At 39.8% G+C, this 20,631-nt stretch overlaps 1 long non-coding RNA gene across 1 annotated transcript in view; it reads right to left on the bottom strand.

Moving 5' to 3' along the window:
• Positions 1 to 14,692, bottom strand: part of LOC146317697 (uncharacterized) — a 134,121-nt gene extending 119,429 nt beyond the window's left edge. Inside the window, exon 1 of the long non-coding RNA XR_014771627.1 lies at positions 14,514 to 14,692. This is a non-coding gene — a long non-coding RNA (uncharacterized LOC146317697). The remainder of the gene's footprint in view (positions 1 to 14,513) is intronic.
• Positions 14,693 to 20,631: the final 5,939 nt, after the last annotated feature.

The raw sequence follows: 20,631 nt of genomic DNA, 5'->3' as shown, positions 1-20,631 counted from the left end.
ACGCCAGTTCAACCATCCAAATTCACTGACTCCATTAGTCACAAACCATGGTGACAAGCATGTCCCAGGCAGAAACAGCTGGAAACTGTTTCTGCTGTCATCTGCATTCTTTTCTTTATAGCAGGATTTTTCTTCTAATCGGTGGAGATATTTTCTTAATGTGCTTGTGTTATCTCTACTTGCTTCTTTTCACTCTCTTTGGTGGCACTTGTGCTGATTTGTGGTCGTTAGTCGCTCATGTGACGTCAGGACTGCGTCTCCATAACACGTAGTTATCTATCTTTTCTTTGTTTATTCAGCCATAACAATTTATTTGCAAGGCCAACAGAGAAAAAAAAACAGTATGATGCTTCACACACAAACGAGTCAGTTACAGTGGCTCCTCCTACCCTGTGAATGTCTCCACTGACACGGACACTTTTTTCTATTAGTGGGCTGAATCACCATTGTGTTACCTCATTCAGTGACAGACAGCGACTAAAAAGATATTCGATGAAAATCTTCGGGATTATATCATGGGGTGTTGAGCTCTCAGGGTCAGGTCACATTTGTTGTGTTGACCTTTAACCGACATTCATATGACAAACACCAAGGAGTAGTGAAGAAACCTTGACACAACAATGGTAATTACAGCTTTACATAAACATTTAATTTCAACAGACTATTTAACATTGCATTTACATGCTAGTGGTCAAAGTTCATGGATTGAATTCAAATAGGATAATGGCAACTTTCATAAGATACACTGTGGGTAAAGAAAATAACTTGCACATTAATTTGTTTTTCCTGTAAATAAAAAAAAATGTAGTTTTCAAACTCAACTTTTTCCTTCAGCTTTCATTTACTCATCCAAGCAAGTCAAGTGTCTCACACAGGACACATCTCATCACACGCGCACACATCGTCCCGACTGTTTAAAAGAACTTTTCCACTATTTGTGACTGTGTGAAGCGGCCCATTTCATTTTCTCGTAACATAAAAAAAAAAAATGAAACGGAAAACTGCTTTATCAGATCACTGCGCACAATTACTCTCATTTGTTTTGACATTATTCCCCGTGCTATGTATAGAATTGAGAGTGTTGCCATAATGTGTTGCCATGTGGGAAGAGTCATAAAGCCAGGGGCTAACAGCCGAGCCAGTCAAAGCCGAAGTCAGAGCCATGTGCGCCCTTCACATGCACCCTCAATACACACATCAACAAGCCTACAGTACATTTTCAGCCACTGACTTTCATTGCAAATGACTGTTCTGTGAATGTTTCCAGGCGAAGTACATTCCTCACAGAAAAAGGAGTTTTACACCATGTATTTTACAGATTTATTAAAAGTAATGAAAGCTGTGATCTATATGCTCATCATTCCCTCCCTATTTTTGCCTGAGAAGCAGGTTTTAGCCCATAAATTTGATTCTATATACAGTAGCTTGTGCCTATGGTGCATGAAAAGGAGGGTTTACTCCTACAGGGACCGGCCTTTGGCAGGCTCGCTAATGGGATATGGTCCACAGCTCCACCTGTTCCAATGAATTTCTCTCCTTGGATCAGCTCGACAGCATCACGTGAGCGCCCGCAATAGGGAGGTAATGGGGAGGTAGTGGTTTGAGAGACAGCAACGATCATCCCTGATTTCACGGATATTATTCCAGCAGCCATTTAAAAATCAAACATCACCACTACTCTATCCGGGGGGAGGAAGCAAGAAGTTGAAAAATGACAAAAGGCTTCAAGGACAAGAACCAAGCAAAAGAGCCCTGACAGCCCAACTTGTCGTGGTTTTCCAGAGGATGCGGCGGTGTCAAATATGATTATATTTTTTGACCGCAACAGAGTGACAGTGTGGAAAATTCCTCTGGCTATTCTATTCCAGAAGGGTATCTCTGCACATTAAGTAACCTATATTATGTACAAACAGTGTTTGACAGGAATTTTTTAAGACTATAAAACAGAAAAGAAAAGTTGCATGCATGCAAGCACAAAGGCCAAATCAAGCCTGCAGTGTGCCTAGAGCTGGTTATAAATAATATCTCGATATTCTGCAAAATACAATATATATCTATTTACAGATTATCTCTAAAATACCATAAATTCTCAAATAGTGCAGTCGTGATGAACTTGAGGATCAGTTATGTGGATACAAGGTGAGGCCTTTGCTAGATTTTTGAGTTATAGTTTTTGAGTTAATCAAACTCAGATTCCTAAATGTACAATCAGTAGGACTTGTCCGAGCTGTTCTTAAACACACCACACAGACAGTTTATTGTTGTGTCTCATTCTCAGGACGTCAAATATTGAAAGGGATTATGTGTCTGAGTCTATACATCGTTGTTGGAAACTGTTACATATTATGCTTTTAATTTTGAAATAAACTGAACAAACTTTTGCCAACCAATAATCTTTTTAGAAACCTAAAAGAAATTGCATTTCAAACAGTGAGTGTAGACTTGATTTGTTATTATTTGGGTGCTTGAAAATGAGCTGCATCAATTGATCAATTATTATTCAAAGATTAAATGAATCGCCATCTATTTTAAAAATAGGTTGGATTAGGAAAAAATCTCCTCTCTGATTCCAGCATCTTAAATGTGTATATTTTCTGTTTTATTCCACTATGACAGTAACCTGTGGAGTTTGAGTTGGTCGAAAAATAGTAAGCTGCCTTGAAATTTTGAGTTTCCTCAACTTTTTCTTCTTTTCACAGTGGATAATAGCTACATGGGTAAAGGCAAATAGAAGAAGAGCAAGAACAGTCTCCTTTAAGTTCAGAAAATGGCATCATTTTACTGTAATGTAGCCTTTAAAACCAGGAAAAGGCAGCACTTAAGCCATATCAAGATAAAAGCACATCTAAAATGTAAGACCATATCCAGCCTCATATCACAATATCGATATAATATTGATATATTTTGCTCAGGCCTGAGTGCGCCGTTCACCCCCGTATGACACTCATTTGAATTATAGACAGACTGGGCCGTACTTGTCTATTCAAATACACTGTGAATTCATTGCAGTATACACAGTTTAGTGCAAATCCATCTTGATTATTGTCATATACTGAGCGGAGTGTGGACAGAGTGAAACATGGTCACGCACCATCTAACATGTTTTAAGAAGAAAATTTTGTTTCAGTGGCATTCACACCCTCCATGTACTGTAAATCATGTAAAGTGAAAATGCGCTCTTTTGAGCAATGGTATTGCCGAACACGGTGACAAGCAGGACATAATCTAGAGAATGGGATCATTAAAATGTGCATTAATATTGAAAGCGACTGTCAATCTAGTCCTGTCTTATCCTTCACCGTATTTATCGTCTTCTCATCTAATCACTCTACATTTATGGCTCCTTTCATTCATTCGCATATTGATTTTGTGTGTTTGTGTTTGTGCGTGCGTTTGTGTGTGTGTGCGCACGCGTGTGTGTGTGTGTGTGTTACCCCGGGGTGCTGGTTCACTAATAGAGTTCTTTAGTCACAGATCTGTGTGACAGGTGGCCCTGCTGGCCTCTAGTGTGTGCTCAGTACAAGTGCTCTCCTGGGTGAGAAGCTGTCACATCCACTTACACAAGGGAACAATTCCTGAGTCCCTCTTTTCTTTAAACACAAACACCTTCCACCTTCTCCTAAAAACACACCACTTTTACAGTTTCAATTTCACTATTCAGCCTGCATCTCTCAGCAGCATGTAAGCACTTGCAGTATGGCAGAGCCTACTGTGCGCACAAATATTCCCAACAAAATATCAATACCTGTACAGTTCATTGGGGAGTCGTCTACTGGAGAGTATTGAAATTTCCTGGAAAATAACTGGCATAGATGCATGTCTCCACGCTGGTGCCTGGAGGATATTTTGGCTTTCACTTTTGACCATAAACACACACACACACACATATCGAGCAGCCTACAGTGCACCTATATGTTGGAGAGAACTGTGCAATGGCCTTTTTGTATAAAAGTTCTATAAGGCGAGAGCTGTCTCAGCAGGGAAAAGTTATTCTCTGTGCTTTATATTTGGCAGTTGAACCATGCGGGGAAGAAAATGTCATTTTTGTTCTGCATCAACTATATGTCACCATAGGGAAATATTTCTACTATGCATGCTCACTGTAGACTACCAATTATGCAGTTTGAACTCAGGCATAAAGGAGAAAAGAGGCATCTGAATGTATGATTTACTGCAGCCCCATACTGTGTTACATGATTAAATTAAACAAAAGAAAAATATTTTGTTTAAATAAAAAAATATTTCTGGTGAAGTAGTATGGTGTCTGATTAATGGTGATATCAAAGGCTCCCGGCTCCCATGTGCAATGACACTGGGAATTATACAGCTGATTAAATTCTATGGCCTGGTCATCCTCTACTACTGTCAAGCAGACCTCATTTATTTTTTCTGGGGTTACCACTGGGTTAAAAGAATTGTTTGACATTTTGAGAAATATGCTCATTTCCTACGGCTGCACAATTGATCAAAATACAACCGCAATATGAGAAGAGCACTATGCAAATCATAGAAGCTGCAATTTTTGTCAAAGGAAAAATGTTTGACAAAACAGCATTATAATGAAACACTGTAGTGCTGCAGAGATGCACTGGCCCAGAATACAATACTGGCAGCTAAACTTCAAGTAGGACAATGTGGACTGAAATGCATCTTGAATGAGCATTTAGATAATCTTTTATAGTTTCTGTACATTCAGTACTGTGAAATACTGTCTTGTTGTTGAAATACTGTCTTGTTTTTATACACACAGTATTGAAAAACTTGATACTTTTGACAATCTTAGAAAACACATTTGTTTACAGAACCCAACAAATGTCACCCCATCATGTTTTTTTCAGTGAAAATAAAAATTTAGTTCCAAAATAGAGCATTATGTTGAAACAAACAGATCACCCTCTCTGCGAAGCTCCCATTATAAGGATTTATTTATGGAAAAATTAGGTTTTGAGCACACAGGCTCTTCCACGATGGTGACTTGCTGAATAGCCTACACCAGAAGTCTGAGGAAGAATCTGTGTACTTGAAACGTCACTTATGCATAAATAAATCCTTCTCACAGCATGTGAATCTGTTTGTTTCAGCATGTTGATTATGTCATGTTATTGTTTGATCCTGCACCCATCCCAGTGAACTGCAGGATGCGCATGTCTTTTTCGGCAAAAAAGATAACCACTAACCATGAATCATGATACAATAGTCGTGAAAATAATCGCAGTGTGATTTTTTTTTTCTAAACATGAAGCGACCATCAGCAGCCCTTTACTATAGCTTAGCTTCGCACAAAGATAAGACACAGGGGTAAACACCTAGCCTGGCTAAATCCACAAACAACCACATTTTCCCGGTAATTAACACGTTTTATGTTATTTGCTTAATTCGTATGAAAACTGCAGCACAAAATAAAATATAAGTCTTTATGTGCCAGCCTCAGACTTGCACCCTTCTAGTTTGTTGTTTCTAATTTAGTTTTTTGAAAAGGTACAGTGTACATTAATCAAACATTGAAATGAATGTAAATACATTAAATTGCAAAAGGCTAGTTTTCATCTGCAGTCAATTTTCCAGATGTTGTTAGGAATCCTAGAATAATGAAAACAATAGTTCTCCCAGGAAACTCTCATTTTTTGCATTTACCTCAAACTTTATCATGATGGTCATACATAGATCATAAGTTTCCCACATTGATGTTCCAGATGTTCCACGCACCACAATCCCACAATCTACACACATAATCCACACATGACATATAATATCAACCCATCTGTCAGAGCAACCTGAAAATCCACACTCCGATTCAAAGGGAGTGTGTGCCGCTTAAAAAAGTAGAAATACACCTGCAAATTTAAGCAGAGTTTTTATATTATATTTTTGGTTGGGCACGGTTCAGACAACAAGCTCCCCCTACCGCAACACCAGTTTGTGTTGTGGTAGGTGGATTTTATTACCTTTGGGCAGAACTAGGCTAGCTGTTCCCCCATGTGTCCAGTCCTTGTGCTAAGCTAAACTAACAAGCTACTGGTTGCAGCCTTATATTTACCTTAAAGACGTGCGAGAGGCATCGATCTTCTAATCTAACTCTCAGCAAGAAAGCAGATACCCAAAAATATCAAAACTATTCCCTCCAACTATTCCTCGGTGATGCCGCTGGTTTTCCCAAGTGATAACATTAATTGGATTGTAACCAGCAGTGGTGGCCTTGAATGTGGTATCTGGATGGCTAAAGAAAAGTTGCTTTATTAAAAATGAATGTATCCCAGTTAGCCAACAATGCTCTGAACCAACAGCTTGTTAGATCAACACTGAACTGACTTTTTACAGTTACCATGCAGGGTTTGAATGCACGATATAAAGATTCAATTTTACATCGCTATGCTAATATTATCACCACATAGATCTACACCCTTGATACTTCTCAAGCCATTTTTCTATGCTTAAAGCCATTACAGTTTTTGTGTACACACAGTCTGAAATAGCAGAAGCTGAGATTTTGACAAATCCGTGGTAATTTTATGAGCGCGGTTTGCCATCATCCTGTTAATAGAGGGATAAGACTGGTAGAAATATGAATAGCTTCAGAAAACTAGCAGGGAGCTCATACTGTGACAGTACATCCACCATTAAGTTAATATTATATAATGCCACTAGAGCTGTCACTCACACTGTGAAGCTGTGAGTCTGTGTGGAGTCTGTGGGTGGTGGAGGCCTCTGTGTTTCACAGCACACTGGCACCATCCTGAGGCATCACACAGCACCTGCACCGTTTTAAGAGCCACCAGCAGGGTTATTCTGAAGGTACCTTGTTTTGAAACATGGGGGAAAATACTCAAATATGCAAAAGGAAACTAATTAAAAGACTTTCTCAAAGTTACACTCTATGATTGATTATGCTTATATCATATTGTTATTTGAATATAGCTCAACATTCTGCAGCCTACACTGAGGTATTCATAATACAGCAAATAATTTCAGAACTGTTTCTCATGTATCACGTTTTATGAAGAATTATGTTTTACTCTCCCGTAATTAATCCTGGTTTAAAAGGTATTCGCTTGACAGTTATTGAAGCATAATAAAACCCCAACAATATTACAATAGACATGCTGCAGGGCTTGTATTTTTGTGCAAGTGGGTCTCCTGTTTCCTGACCTGGGGCTAAATCTACACTACTGTAAACAATGCAAACACACAGAAACCCCGCACACCCCATTAACCGCACATAAACTGGTGTTTGTTTTAAGACCACATGCTGTAAGAACAGGTTATAGGCACACATAGAGCAGACTGTATGTACAGTCTTGGGTATGTGCCAAGTGTTATGTTGACATAAAAATAATACACAGGCATTATTCCTTTACATGACAAAAATAAGATAGAACTTCATTAATCCTCAAGGAAGTTATTTCTTCCAAAATTACAGTAACAACCATAGAGATGCTGATGCTGATGTCGGGGAGTTAAGTCCAGATCAAAAATCCAGGAAGTTCTGCCTATAAAACTAAAAAAATAATAAAAACAATCTGCATTCTGTACATATCTGTGCATATCGGAATACATATAGGCTACATCAGTACAAATATAGACTGATACAGCTGTGATAGGACAATATCAGCCAGCTGTTATGTCGGTCAGGCTCTGACCTCCAGGCAAGCAGCCACCGAAGTCTTAAGATTACTGTTTTCATGGACTGGGAAGCCCATAATGAGTGAAAAACTGGTGTAATGCTCCTTTAACAAACAGATTCTATGTGCTCTTTTTCTTGTTTCCTTGCTCCTTATATTTGTTCCGCCTTTGGTGATGTCTGTTTCATCACTGGCTTGATTGCCTGGGACATCTGTTGCCCTGTGGGCAGCTCGCGCTCAGCCTTTAGTCTGTCTTCGACCACCAGGCGGCTCTACATTCTGTCAACAAGGTGATAGATGAAATGAGCAAGTGATATGCTTCTTCTGGTGGGCCCAACTCCAACGTCCAGTCTATTTTTGGAAAATGAAGAGGAATAAAATGTATCCAGGACCAGAAGAGGGTGAGTGAGTGTCCATCCGAGAGTGGATGGGAGTGAAATGAAAAGGACTTGCTTGGCACTGAGGCTAAAGAAGCTATGTTAAATGGCTCTCCACCAAAGGCTAATTTATTAGTGGAAGTACGCTAACAAAAGGCCATGAGTACTATGCATAGTGAATAAAAGTATTTCATTCAACTCAGTGGAACAGGGGCTATTTAAGAAGTCTTTTTTTTTTAGAGACCTCAGTGGGAGATTTTACAATCCAAAAAGAGGACATGTTTCATTCAAAGCCTCTATTGCTGAAAACATTCATTTTTCCTATCACCTTGAATGGTCCTTGTTCTAACAAGTATTTTGCTGTTCCCAGTTTCATTTTATCTTAACCAAAATCAATTGACAGCATCATTAGGTGGTGCTCTGCAGCGTCTGAGGTTTGCGATTCTGCTCTCAAACAAGAAGCTGATGCTTTCTTAGGGGTTGGTGGGGGGGGGTTCCCTTTACCCCAGTGACCAGCCCAGCGGGATGGAGCCGAGAGTGTGGATGACACTCCGGGGTGTTTGGCGTTTCCTCTGTCTGCCGTCTGTAATCTGAGAGGCAGTGTGACATTTCAGACTCTGTGTTGGTGAAGGCAGAGGAATAAAGTGAGTGTTTGGTGTTTTGACGGAGTGCTACCTCTCAACACTTCTGGTGTAAATAAGGATTTTATTCCCCGTCGGCTTTGATGTGTCGAAGATGTTTTGCGCAATGACAAGTTGAATGTTTTCAGTCATAACTTGCACTCTGATGAGGGCAACATGCTGTAAAGTAAAACATGAAATACCTATGATACATGACATGAACATTTTGTTGTAGACATATTGCTGATACATAGTCAGTTAGCATCAAAGGAATAGCTCAGATTATTTGAAGCAGGGTGATATGAAGTACTTATCAATAGTAAGTGATGTACCTACAGTAGATGGGGGTCAACAGGTCCCTACTAGCCTGGTATAAGCAATGTACTGCTGTGGACAGGGTCTGCAACAAAACATATTTCAGCCACAGCCCTCGACACACACCCAGATATGGCTTTTGACATCTCTGCCCTGGACGTGCTGCTTCTGCTTAACCGCTTATCACAACTGAAATGCTTTTTATTTAAAGTTCTCTCATTGTGCACACACCGATATGCACATACAGTGTTGTACATTCCTCTATAAAGTGAAATAAGTTTAACCGACCGAGTGACAACAGGGGACAGGGGATGTTCATCTTAAGATGCGGATTGCGTTCTTTTTTGTTTGTTTGTGTAAACTGAAATTCAATAAAAAGAAATTTGAAAGGAAAGAAGGTCCGCTTACAAAAACAACAACAAAATATATATATATTAGTCTAAGTCTACCCTGTATTGAGATTTTTTTTCCCTGCTTTACTTTGCTGTCAGACAGCATTCTGATTTATTTTTTTTTTTGGTGGGTGGCTTTTTAAAAATACCTTCTGGGACACAAACATTTGGTTTCTGGGCCAACTGGGACAATAAAGAAACATATCATTACAAATGAAATTATTAGGTTATATTTATGCTTCATTGAAAATATTGGCACAGATACATTAATTATAAGATATGTCATAAGTGTGTGTATTCCATTGCTGTATACCAATCAGAAACAGGTTTGCATTTGCATTGCAGTTAGTACAGTTAAACAGTTAAAAAACAAATAAGAAACAGTAACTCAGCCAATGACTAGAAGAGTAATGAAAACCGATTGTGGTCCAACACCTACATATAGGGGAATTTAAATTTTTTAATCTGATGTAAGTACAGAGAGACACTAGAGGAACTTCCAGAGTCAATTAACTGATGTGAGTTACTGAAATTAAAATATATTTTGCTGCTTCTTCAAAAGTGGAGGCATGCTGACCGCCATCTACTGTAGTCTACACTGACCACGTCACTTCAGACAATCTGACCTATTCCTTTAATGATGTTTTTGGGGTGATTTATTGTGATTCATGCTCCTGAATGATCGTTATCTTGATTAAGCCACACAACTCTCGGTTCTGTGTTGTCACGTTTGCACATTATCCACAGTTATTTGCATATGATTCATTGGCTGACCTTAGTCTAAACAAGAACATCTTGACATCTAGATCAATAATCATAGTGAGGCGAGCGCTATAGCTCATAATAATAACATATCGATCGTATTGGTCAATACAGAAGTTTTCATTGGATGTCTCGGTGGATTTCTCTCTCTTCTACAACAAGTGTAGCGCCGATGCCGTTTTTCCTCTCATCAGCGAATACTGAATGAATAATGGTGATGCAAACTGATGGTCGTGCTATTGAGACATAAAGATATCTTTCTCCGAGTTCAGCCGTATTACTGAGATAGTTAAATGTCTCTACTGGCAGCACTGACAGCAGATTGTAAACTGAAACTGAACCCAATGGACCAACACCTTGTGGAAGAGTTGGTTTGTAATCAAAAATTCAGTTTGAATGCTTTCCCCGTAAATATTTTCTTTTCCCTCTAATGCTGATGCTAGCAGACATCCTATTTCCTTAGCTTGGGGAGTTGAGGCTGATGGTTTGCAGCATCTGCAGTGGGCTCCTGTGGGTTTCAACCTGACAGCTTGTCTCCATGAAGGCTTCGTAATGAGAAAGACTGTGTTCATTCTGTCTACATGTGTCAGAATGACACATACATGAGTGTTTTTGGAGCTTGTGTACGCTGCGGTTTTCCTTAAGCATTTCTTGACAAGCATAGCAGCCCAACACCATAAGAACATTCAGCCATTTATCTACACCATCTATTTGTCTTAGTTTGAAGTTATGATGGGTGGCTTTTTAAGCGTCTCTGGTGTAGGTTTATGGCGTGCGTGTGACAAATGTATAGTAAAAATGCCAAGCAACAAACTCCTTTGGATGCCGTTTTCACAGTCCCACTGTTGAGGCAACAAAAATGGTTCTAGGTTAATGGAAGCAATAATAGTGATGTTTTATGTATTTTTCGAGCTGCGCAAACGGAGAACCAAGACATTTTAAAGACCAGTTTTGTTCATTCAAACTTGCATTAGCTGATTGGCCACATGGCACCGGCACAAAAAGCTGGAAACACAATATTAACTTGGAACAGCATTTCCCAAACTAAAGGTTGGGCCTGTTTTTGCTGGGTCACCAATCGGCAGAGTGAAATGCATTATGGTATTTCCTCACATCAGGCAACACAGGATGAAAGAGAGAAAGAAGTTCTTTTTGTCAACTCTTCAATGACGACAAAGCAGCAATACGTTTATAACTACAGAGATGTCATGATTTGAAGATTTGAGACGCTTTTCAGTTTGAATTGTTGCTGATTTTTTTAGCACTCACAGCCATGCCAATGTTAAACTATTGAGTCTAACATTTTTATATTCTTCTTAATGAGTCTACAGCATTAAGCGCAATATAACAGCCGGTAAGCTAAGCATTAGGGTTGGACAAATATATCGCCCAATGATAATGGGCTGAATCCATCGCAGAGTCTGCAGAGTGACAGCTCCCGCTCCACGCCGCACTCTCATCCAGCAGCACATCACACACCCTCTCGGAGAGAGAGGTAAACAGCCTGCAGAGTTAAACTCTTTGCACTCTTTTCGTGCAGCGAATTAAGAGTTTAATTTGACAGACTAACAAAGACGGTTTAGGTGAGTTTTACATGCTTTTCTGTCGATTTTTGAAGTTTTAGTTGCTAAATGCCACGTTCACCAGCAGTCACTCACTTTATCTGTTTGCCATTCGGTGCTGCTGCATCTGGAAATAAGGTTGATTAGAGTGACGAGACAAAACCAACACAATAAAGTTGGATGCTGTAAAACCAAAACAATGAGTTGAAAGATTCTCTGATGTGCGCTCATCCCTATAAATAACCACTTTCTCCATACACGTAGTCATGTGATCTGTTGTCAAAACATATTGATTAATCTAGATTTAGCCCTAATGAAAACATCTCAGATTCTTAAATAATGTTCAGAGAATTATTTTTCATGAATCTTGCGTATCCCTGGGTGCTGTGAGCACACAACACACATTCATCAATTTTTCTACTTGGCATCAGTTTTATTTTTAGTGAGACAAATGACTCCATCTGACAATAAGTCATTAGGGAAGTCATTTGCGTGCTAAGCCTTGAACAACAGGACATCAATACATAAGCAGGGAGGCATCCTCTTATACTTTACTATATCTAATTGGTCTAATTATGACACCTAGAAGTTTAATTGTGAGCCTGATGAAGAATATCAATTTGAATCCAGCAGTGATGTTTACAAGAGGCGGATGAAAATGCAGCCTAATTTAAGACGGTGGGCAGATGTTGAAAGCCCTCCTTCGTGTGTTTTTCTACCCCCATCTAACCATTATTAATACATCACTTAAAACCCGGTGTCCACGAGAAAAAAAAAAAAAAGCTACAAAAGTGCTTTTTTATTTTCTCTGTGCTTCCACGTGGATTTCAAAAATGTGCATGGCCTTGAGGCTACTTTGCAATAAAGGCTGAGACTGTGTGGCAGCGTTCAGTCAGAGGCTGCTCTGTGGCCTCCGTCGGCCTAACAGGCAGAAAGCCTTTTAATCAGTCAGCACTCCCAAAGAGAACAGGTTGTTGCTCACCATTATACTTAAAACCTGTTCGACTCCGCTTGACCCGCCAGTGAATCCATCATGTAAGTAACAAATATCGAGCTATTCCACAGACATTTATTGTGCATTTTCATGGAGAAATGACAGGAAGTGTATATAAACTGTTGAACAAGAGACCTAAAACATTTCCATTTGATGTTATGGTGCAAAAACAAACCAGCAGGCACAGTGCTGATGGCTCATTGCAGGAATGGGATTATAGTGGGCCCTTATAAAGCCTATAAGCTGTATAGAGTTGGAAGACAGATCTAAGGAGAAACTTACAAAAGGGAGCAGAATTGAGAGGAATGTAGATCACAATGACGTGTGCTATTTCAGCGCCACGGACAGTGTCATGGATTTATTATTAAATAGCGACCTGCTGATATTTAAAGGGATAGTTCAGATTATTTGAAGCGGGGTTGTAGGGTTGGGCTGATGAGCAACGGAAGCAGCCGTCATGTAGAGCCCAAATATTATTCTCTCCAAATCAACCGGACTTCACTGGTAGAAATGGCACATTTACCTTGCAGAACATGAGAGTCGCTGCTCAGTTGGTTAGTTTGTTAGTGTTACTGCCTGACTTCAGTATTTAAAAGGGTTATTATGGAATCACCAAAGTCACACAGCAGATCGAGGCAAGAGTTGTATCAGCAACTCCCATCATCTCTGAGGTAAAACTATTTTTTGCCAGTTAAGTCGGGTTTATTTGGATACAGCAATATTTGGCTTATAACAGCACTTTCTTCTCAGAAAAGTCTGTCTGACAGCCAGGTAAAGTGGTAAAAACATTCTAAATATAAGGTACACTTGAACTGATATTGATTTTTTAGGTAGTGAAAATATGTTTTGCTGCTGGCTCTGTCCACAGCGGTGCATTGCTTAACTTCCTATATTGGTACTCCTGCTGCTTCCCCAAACTGGGGGCAGGCTGACCGCCATCTACTGTAGGTAATACACTGACTATTGATAAGAACCTCATATAACCCCTCTTCAAAAAATATGAACTATCCTTTTAAGCAGCAACACCTGCTGATAGTCTATTTCAGAAAACAGTCAGCACCGTGGATTTTAACTTGCTCAAACCTCAGACAGATAAAGGATAAAAAAGTAAAGCAGACTGAACTAAAGAGACAGGCAACCGAGGACATAAGGCAAATGCAAACAGTTTGACGTTCAGTGATGCTGGACACCCATTCAACTACAAGTGTGCAAGCAATGTGTGGCCTGCCATAGGCCAACAAACACACAACAAACAAACAACAAACAAACAAAGCAGGAAATCCTTACATTTATGAAGCTGGAACTAGCAAATATTTGATATTTCTGTTTGAACAGTGACGCTATTGATCAATCAATTCTCAAAATAGCTGGCAAGTAATTTTCTTTCAACCATCTCATCTTTGCAGCTCTACTGCAATAACCAAACAGGCACGGCAGCCAACAACACAAGCAGCAACAAACAACAAACAATATTATCGATTATTCTGCTGATTATTTTCATAATTAATTGATTAATCGTTTAATATATGAAAAGTCAAAGAAAGTGAAAAATTCTCAGAACAAAGCGATATCTTCATTTAACATTATCATATATCAAACAAAGAAAGAAAAGCAGGAAATCCTTAAATTTAAGGAGCTGGAAGCAGCAAATGTTTGACATTTTCATCTGAAAAATGACTGAAACGATTAATCGATTAATTATCAAAATAGTTGGCAGTTAGTTTTCTTTCAGTCAACAAACTGTTTAGTTGCAGCTTTACTACAGTAACCAAGCAGACACGGCGGCCTACAACACAAACAACGAGACAAGGCCAGACAGACAGCATCTGTGCAAAGCCAGTCATCAGAAATAATGAAGGTTTAACAACTTACCAGTGATGTTTTCATGCAGCAGCTGTCAGTTTGAATCCAATCCAGCGAAAATGGCAAGGAATCCATTGCAGCACACATTAAATGTCCAAAACGTCCATTATCCAAAAGCTCCAACACGTTTGACGCCAAACTTAGTTGCTTTCGTGCATATTGTCTGCAGCCACCTGCACGCAGCTAGCTGCATGCATGCTAGCTAAAGTTTATGACAAGATTTGTTTGAAGTGGAGCTGCAGTGGTTGACATTTCCAGACATGAAGGGTTGAGTTACTGAGAGTGATTAGTAGTTTATGAGTGAAGCACAGAAGGCCACAACATCCCACACGGTCCAAACACACACTGCACAGTCAAACAGTAAACACACACCTGCCCTTCAGCGTCAGAGGGCAGGTGGTCATGAAGATCGGAAATGATTATGTCACATCAGCTCTTGATTTTAAACCGGTTTCATACGCCCTAATCCCAGATTTCTCTCTTGTTTTATACTTTAGGTGTCACGAAAAACAGCGAGGGAAACAGAAATCCAGCAGACGGGTGCAACATTTTGAAAGTCCCGCAGCCAAACCGACTCAGGGCGGCAGGGGCCCTGTTAAGGGGGTACTACAGGGGTGGAATCAACGACAACACAAACAGGTTCCGGCTCCCCGCTGGTGCCGTTTACTACGTCAGACCGGAAACATTTGGAAATCGGAAATATTTTAAGACATTATAAGACATTGACTGGATTAACTGTTCGCTTAGAAAGAAGAAACGTTATGTGTTATGATAAGATTAGAATTGATTGTTAAAGATTGTTAATTTTAACCTCTTTATATGAGAACTAATATAGTCACAAATGCAGATGAATAACAAAGAAACCACACATACAAAATTCAAAATAGAAATCCAGTTTTTTATTTAATTTAATTTTATTTTGGTTTGTTTTATTTTATCAAAATTTTCCACCTATATTGTTTGAAAATAATTGTATGGTCTGAACATGATACAATAAAGTTGTTTTTTTTTAAGAAAAAAAAGAGCCTGACTTTCTCTTTTTTGTCACAATCAATACACACTTAAAAACTTGTTTCAAAGTATTCAACTAAACAAACAAAAAGCAAACCAGTCACTGGCTTTTGTTTGCTCAGCTACAGCTTCAGTGAAGTATTAGAACAAACAATAAACAAACTATTGTATTTTTTTCCTGAAGTTTTTTGGCATGTTCCACTAAAAGACATTCTCCCTCTAAATTGTGACACATTGTATTATTTACAAACTGTTTGTGGCCCAAAGAGGTGAAAGTATCCAATATTTTTTTTTTAAAAAACAACAACTTTGTTTTGTCTTCATTACTGCCCCACAATCATCTCACAAATCCTGAGATTATGTTGAGACTTTTTGGAAGGGCCCTGATCCTGACCACTGGCAAAAACTATCAAAGTAAAGCGTTCGACAGAACTTTTACCTGTAAAGTAATATTTTTACTTAGATAACTTGTCTGAATACTTCCTCCACTACTCCTCAGACAGTATGTTTATTTAAATTTAGGAGGGTCGGTCACCTCCCATCACCCTCTGCTTAAAAACTCGGACTTACTGTCACCAGTTGTGACATGAACTATTTTAGAAATAAACATCAATCACAGAGGATGTCAAACCGGCGGGTTGGGAGCTCACATTCCTTGGTGGGATGTAACAAGAGGCCGGATGTTCTGTGATACTGTCTATGAGAGTGTCTGAAAGCCCTGGAAACTACACTATGAGCGTTTACTCACGCTGGTCCTCCCACAACACAGAACAATTTGTTCTCCTCTAATGCGCCTGCTCTCTGCTGAAATCAAAAAGGGAAAGATGTAGACAGAATCGCTCAACAGTGCTTAGTTGCTGTGAAAGTGAGATATTTATGATCTTTGCTCACTGGGCTGTACATCACAAACTGTTCTTTAGAGAACAGGGACAAGCTTGGTGAGGCTGGTTTTTCCAGGAAGAGAAAAAAAAACAGAGGGCAAAAGGCGCTCTCAGTTCACAAGTGGACGGAAATGAAGACATGTCATGCTGAGGTGGACATGTCATCCTTCAGTTTAAAGTGACACCACAATGCCAGTATGTCTGACAGGTTATTGAAAAGTTAGATTCCCGCTGTGTATGTTTATCACTTCCTGTAAAATATGCAGCAGAGGGCTGAAGCTCAGGGTCAGAGTGTGTGTGTGTGTGTGTGTGTGTGTGTGTGTGTGTGTGTGTGTGTGTGTGTGTGTGTGTGTGTGTGTGTGTGTGTGTGTGTGTGTGTGTCCAGTGGCTTGTTTGCCATTTTCCAGCAGAGTGATCATCACCCTGAAATGTGGCTGTCATCCAAGTGGCTGGAGTCCCGCCGATGGTTTCTGTACACTCTTAGCAAAAAGGGTTCCAGAAGGGTTCTTCTTGAAGGGCTGAGGTTCTACCCAGAACCATTTCCTCCTTCCTTGTTTTGAAGAAGCAGTTCCTTGTACAACTAAGGGTTCCATTAAGAACACTTTTTGGAAGAAAGACCTCTTTGATTGTTGAAATCATCAAAGGTGCTTTGTGTCATAATATAGAAAGGTTCTCTGTAGAACTGAGTGTGTTAGATAAAACTCTTGGAATGTATAAAGGTTCTCAGTCGGACTCCCCTGGGTAGGTTCTAGATAAAACCCTTGGAGTATAAAAATGTTCTTGGTAGAACCCCCTGAGTGTGCTGGAATATAAAAAGGTTCTTCATAGAACCTCCTGGGTGGGTTCCAGATAAAATCCATGGCACACAAAGAGGCTCTCTACACCATCTCCTGAGTGTGTTCAGAACCCCCTGGATGGGTTCTTGTGGGCACCCTTAGAAAGGTTCTTGATAGAACACTCTGAGATGATTCTGGGTGAAACCGTTACTTAATGGAAGGGTTCTCTGTAGAACCTCTCGTAGGCAGTTCTGGGTGAAACCTCTCATAGATAATTCTAGCTAAAACCTTTTACACTGGGTTCTAGGCAGAAGGGTGCCAAGTGAAACCTTTATAAAAGGTCCTACCAGGAACCAAAAACGGTTCTCCTTTGGGGCCAGGCCAAAGAACCCTTCATGGTTCTAGTTAGCAGCTTTATTTCTAAGACTGTATATCTGGAGCTTCTATTTGTCCACTTAATGTTCCTATACGTTATTGAAATATTTTTCTGTAGCTCTGTAACAGCATTAGCAGTGGAAAATTCTTATCAAGCCACTGAATCTCTTTGAAGTCAAAATGAATGTGCGAGACAGAAACTGAGACAGAGAGCGAGAAGAGAGGGAGAGACATGGGGCCTTAAAATTAAATCCCCAGCAGGTGATGAGAACTTACACTGAAGATGATGCGATTTACTCATAAAGGCCCCTCATGACATGAGGTATTGTCACATGACAGGAGTGTGGAGCGTTTATCCAGGCTGAGTTACATACAAGGTGAATACCATGACTGAGAATCCAACTGATACTCGATGCTCTGAATTACATTTTTCTCGAATGCAGTTGGTTCTGCTTCTCCCGTTATGTTGCAGTTCCTAAAATTATACCAAAGCTGAATTCCACCAGGACCGTCTTCTGTAATTTTGTGTCAAGCTAAGACATTTTTCTTTGCTGCGTATCAGGGACACAGTGGAGACAGCAGGACTTCAGTCCAGTAAGTCACTGACAGAGGACAATGTGATCTGTTTTATTTAGTCCTGTGATTGCAGCCAAAGCTGTCTGAGTCATCCATACTGCATCTGTACACATTCGCCTCCCCAAACCTGTGGTGACTTCCTCCATTAAAGGGCACAATGTTCCTCATCCACTAAGAATTAAAGGGGTAGTTTGGATTATTTTGAGTGTGGTTGCATGAGGCACAGACAGGAGATTTGGAGAAGCGGCAAGAGTAGAGTTTAGTTTTTTAGCCACCTTAAAAAAGGCCCATTTAAAAAAATTGTCAGTTCAAGTGTACGCTACATTAAGATTATTTCCACTGCTTTACCTCGCTGTTATACAAGAAACTGTTGTTATATAAAGCTAAATATCACTCTTTAATCAACCACACTCAAAAATCAGTCATTTTACCTTTTATGAGTTATAGTTCTTATATTTGTGTTTTTATGACATGTTTTATGGTGAAACTTTAGGCAAATTTCCACAACACAATAAAGTTTTCGTATTCGTATTCATAAGTATGTTATGTAAGTGACATAACATACCTCATATGACATCACACAGGTGATTTACATTGTAAAACGGTCGCGGTTTGGTTAGGTTTAAATACAAAAATTACTTGATTAGGTTATAATGCCAAATTTAAAGTTACTCAAAACTTAAAATAACTTTTTGTTTCACAAAGAACTCAAACTGCTGAGTAAAAGTCCTGTGTTTGTTTAATTCATCACTCCACCCCACCTCACCCAACTGCAGACTTTGTTGCTCCTTATACTTCTCCTGTAATACTTACTATATCCACTAGGCAGTACTGCCTAACACTAAACAGACATATCAGTCACAAAAAGCTGCTTGCACAGCCATCCTTCATGCAAGTTTTTCTGGTGAGGACAGGCTGTAATATTCCAAATATAGTGTGCACTTAAGGTAGTACACTGACTAGGCTGTATGACTGTCGTATGACTAATCACCTCATACAACCCCACTTCAAAATATCCAAACTATCCCTTTAAGGATGGCAGGATGATTCAGGACCGGGATTCTCCACCAGGGGGTGGGGGGACTCCCTGGCACTGTGGTTAACCAGGCTAAATTGGTTGCCCTCACTCAAAGAAGCTGCAGCCCAGCTGCCACCACCACACACTGCCAGGTCAGACACTGTAGCACTCTTATCATTGTTATTATGGGCTAATCACACTGGTGGTTGTTGTGTCCCCAACCCTTGCAACAAATGACCCCTTTTGTAGGTGTGATATGTTTGCTTATATCCAAAACCAGTAAGTTAAGGTAAAAAAACCCCCACAACTTTAATGATATGAAAAAGATTTTCAGCTCTACATTTCTACCACAGCAGTGATGCCTTTTGCTCAAGTTAGCCTGAGTAGAAAACCTCAGTATGCTCTCTCTGGATGATTGAATAGGAGTAATGAAGCTTACATGGAATGTGCCCTCTCCCCACAGCAGAAAACATTGGGATCTTGTCAAGTTGTTTTTGTCCAACAGCACTATAATCTCAAGGTCTTCTGAGCGCTTCTGAGAGACAGACGGGGAGAAACAGAGAGAGAACAGGAGAGTGAAGTAAAGAGAAAGCGTGTGCGTGTTTGTGTGTGTGCTCATTAGACCATAGGATTTGCACAGACTGCCAGATACTGGACCTAATTACATTTTGGTGAGCTGAGTCGCAGGGAAAACTTTTATTGATTTGTGAAAACAGAGTATGTGCAGTTAATGTTTGGCAGTGAGGCTCTGATGTCATCACTCCCTGCAGCGTGCACTCCAGGGTGCACACAAGGAGATTTGACTAACAAACTCTTCTTGCCCCACAGGAAAACTAGAGTCAGGGCCTGGAGGTGCAGCTGATTAAATACTCTAGGAGCAGCATGATACTGCAAGGTCCTTGTTATTAATGATATCCTGCCTCTCCCAACTGTAAAATGAAGTGTATTGATCTATTATTGAGATTTATTTGGTTGTTTAACTTCCTTTATTGTTATTTCTATTCAATCTGCATGCAAATAACATGACTTTACACTTTCAAATTGCATGCAGTGCAAATACCAACCTTTAAGTTAAGTACAGAATGTAAGTTAAAGGACCAGTGTGTAGTATTTAGTGGCAACTAGCAGCTTTCAGATTCCAAACTCCCCTTCCAAGTGCGTAGGAGAACCTATGGCAACTGTGAAACTTGCAAAAGGCTATTTCACTTACAAAAATCACACCATGTGTTCAGTATAACAGGTAGTTTATTTTGAAGGATGGGAGGAAGGTTGTGTATGGACGGATGATCGATTGCCAGGGGATGGATAGGGGTCAGTTCTTGGTTTAGCTGAGTGGCTAGGAACCTGGGTGGCCAAGACTCAGGGTGGGGACATGTCTTGATGAGTTACGGTGCTTCATCCCCCCCTTCTTATAGAAAACAGAAGCATTACTTATATATTAACCCTGATATGCATATCTTCAATGAGAGGAAACTGGAGCACCTTGGTCT

The sequence above is a fragment of the Lutjanus erythropterus genome, chromosome 12 (assembly GCF_056507025.1).
Source record: "Lutjanus erythropterus isolate fLutEry1 chromosome 12, fLutEry1.hap2, whole genome shotgun sequence".
NCBI lineage: Eukaryota > Metazoa > Chordata > Actinopteri > Lutjaniformes > Lutjanidae > Lutjanus > Lutjanus erythropterus.
The sequence above is the reverse complement of the archived record's forward strand: the minus strand, read 5'-3'. Positions and strand labels throughout refer to the sequence as shown.